Source organism: Lagenorhynchus albirostris, chromosome 1, assembly GCF_949774975.1.
Source record: "Lagenorhynchus albirostris chromosome 1, mLagAlb1.1, whole genome shotgun sequence".
In the NCBI taxonomy this organism is placed as follows: domain Eukaryota; kingdom Metazoa; phylum Chordata; class Mammalia; order Artiodactyla; family Delphinidae; genus Lagenorhynchus; species Lagenorhynchus albirostris.
Window position 1 is genome coordinate 164566052 of NC_083095.1, and position 3050 is coordinate 164569101.

General features: G+C 43.9%; 1 pseudogene; it reads right to left on the minus strand.

Moving 5' to 3' along the window:
• Positions 1 to 317: 317 nt before the first annotated feature.
• Positions 318 to 1861, minus strand: LOC132503970 (heterogeneous nuclear ribonucleoprotein K-like; annotated as a pseudogene).
• Between the last annotated feature and the right edge of the window lie 1189 nt (positions 1862 to 3050).

The window sequence follows — 3050 nt, forward strand, 5'->3', positions numbered from 1 at the left end:
TATGGACTATTGTTATTTTTCCTCCCTGTCCCACCCCTCCAGATGTTACAGCGACCACAAAGCAAAGTGTTCACAATAATTAGACAGGGGGACTTTTTTTAAACCACCAACAATGAACAAAAATTAAAATTCACTCTGCCGCTGTTTCAAAATTTCAGTGTTAGTTTTTGCATACCCTCCCCCAACCCCCAACCCTGTTTGTAAGGAACTAAAACATTTCATCTGGTGAACAGCAAAGACTTCACTACACCTCAAATTCAGAACACCTATGAGGTAGAGGAATGTTGGCTTTTTAAACGGAAGCAGATTTAAAAAAAAAAAAGACGCAGGACTCCTTCAGTTCTTCACTAGTCTTAGAAAAATTTTCCAGAATACTGCTTCACACTGTTCTGCAGCAAATACTGTGCATTCTGTATCTGGTCCTGTGTTCCTGTAATCGTAATGACCTGATCTTCGGACCCTTCTAAAGGCTCATCAATTTTGATTGAAGCTCCTGACTCATGACGGATTTGTTTCATCTGCTGACCACCTTTGCCAATAATCGATCCAGCCAAATCTTTGGGAATAGTTACTTGTGTAGTAATAATAGGTCCGCCAAGATCACCATATGAGCCACGACCTCCAGCATAGGAATAATCACATCCAGAGCCACCCTGTGGTTCATAAGCCATCTGCCACTCTGATGGGCTCCATGCATCTATTGCAGAGTCCCAGGTTTCATCAGCACTGAAACCAACCATGCCATCATAACGGTCTCCAGGTCTCCCTCTTCTGTCATAGGCCATTAGATCTTCTCCTCTAGGTGGTGGTGGTGGAGGAAGAGGAAGATTCCGAGCTCTGCCACCACCCGGGCCCCCTCGTCCAGGAGGAGGTGGAGGAGGTCCTGGACAGGCTCCTATCATCACAATCTCTTCTGGATGGAGGCATGGGACGCCCACGCCGACCAGGAGGCATTCTGTCAAAACCACCTCTTCCCCGCATGGGAAATCCCATGGGACGTCCACAGCGGTCATTGACCATCATTGTAAAACCACCATAATCATAGATTTCATCGTAAAATTTGGGATCATAAGGCTGAGCATGTCCTTTGATGGGAGACTCTGATATAAGATCAAGGATGATCTTTATGCACTCTACAACCCTATCAGGTTTTCCTCCAATAAGAACGAATCTGTCAGTGGATTGAGGACAACGTTCCTGGAAAAGCTTGATTGTTGTCTGAGTGGTCTCTCGAAGTTCTTTGATTTTAGCACCTTTGACGCCAATAATTCCTCCAGCCAGACTCTGATGAATCAACAGTCTCAACTCACAGTCAAAGTCACTTCCTTTATAGTGTTGGTAATTTAAGCATTCCACAGCATCAGATTCGAGCGGGAGCTGGCTGGTTGCAGTGGGTGATGGCAACTGCAGGCCCTCTTCCAAGGTAGGGATGATTTTCTTCAGAATTCCTCCGATTGTTTCAATATTAGCACTGTTCAGTATGCGCTCGGGGCCACTGCTGTCTGGGGCTGAAACACTGGCATTGTAGTCTGTACAGAGAGCCCTAATATTCTTGCCTCCTTTTCCAATCACTGCCGCAGCATTCTTGCTCTGCAGCAGAATGAGTAATTCAACCATCTCATCAGTGTTTCTAGATCTTTTAAAAGCTTGTTCCTCTTCCTATCTTTAGCAGGGCGTTTATCAAATCCGCCACTGGTTTCGGTGTTGGGAAGCGTTTCCTCTGGCTGTTCAGTTTCCATTTTCTTGTATTAAAGGGACACACCAATCAGTTATTAAATATATCCTTGCAGGGCGGAACTGAAGTGTTCTGGGAGGGACCAACTGACACCCTAGTGCTGCAGTAACCGGGCAAGGCTACCGTCCCTATCGGAAGGCAGATTCTTAACCACTGGACCACCAGGGAAGTCCCAGGGATGGAGCTTTTGAAAATGGGATGCCTGAGCCGTACTCCAGACCAATTAAATCAGAATTCCTGGGCATGGCCGTGATGTAGGTGTAACAAACCCAGTTAGAAGTAGTTGGAGGAGTAATAGTTACAAGAGGAGACCTTTAAAAAATAAGGTTGCAGTTATCAGCTGCCAGCAGACATTGTTTTGAGAATAGCTGGTGGCATCCCAAGTCTGACATAGCTCAGAAAACTCAAGTTCTTGGCAATACAAGAACTTGTCTAAAATCACACCCATAGTGTCACCTAGTTATTTCCTTGGATGTCTGAACCACAGCTACTCCATTTTGACTTTTAATTGTAATTCTCTCCTTAATAGCCAAAGCAGATGTCACTGTTAATGATGTTAGTGTTTCTCTGGGTATGAGAAGAGACAAGAGTTTGGGCTCATAAAATCTTCTCCTGAAAAGATCTAACTATCTGAAGTCTTGTTCTGCCAGTTTTTCCCAGAGCACAGAGTGCCTCATTCCTGATCTCCACCCTAAACTCCTTTCAGGGGGTGTTGAAGGTCAGCAGCTGCAGCGGCTCCTGATTTAATCTTTGTAGAGGCACATGGCAAGTGCCAATGGCAAGTGCCAATTTGTAGGTGACAGGGCCTCCTCGTGGTTATAAATTTAACCATGGTTTGGGGGGCATTTCATGACCATTTTGTCCCATGGTGCCAGGAATGCTCATTCCCAGGTCTGGCGAAGATTTTGCTGATAGGCTACTCAATGTACTATTATTGGACTAGGCCTTACAAGCAGCAGAAAGTCTCTGGACCACCTGTCTTACTAGTCTCTTATGGTCCAGGAAAATATTCCCTCTTGTTGCTTCTTCCCATATCTAGAGTTACACTCTTACAATTATTGATCTCATATGGAATTATATATCATCATTTTATCAGAGGCTCAGTCACACATTTGGTAATGTAAGAAACAACAATTTTGTAAAACAGGCAATATAAAAAATATATATAACTAGCAGTATTAGTAAGTTCATAAGTAAGAATTAAACCAAGAACTTCCATTAGGTGTGGCCCAATATATCCCAGGTCATCTGACTTATCTTTATCTTATCAATCCTTATCTTTCAGGGAAATTATATATTGGCACTGTCCATAAGG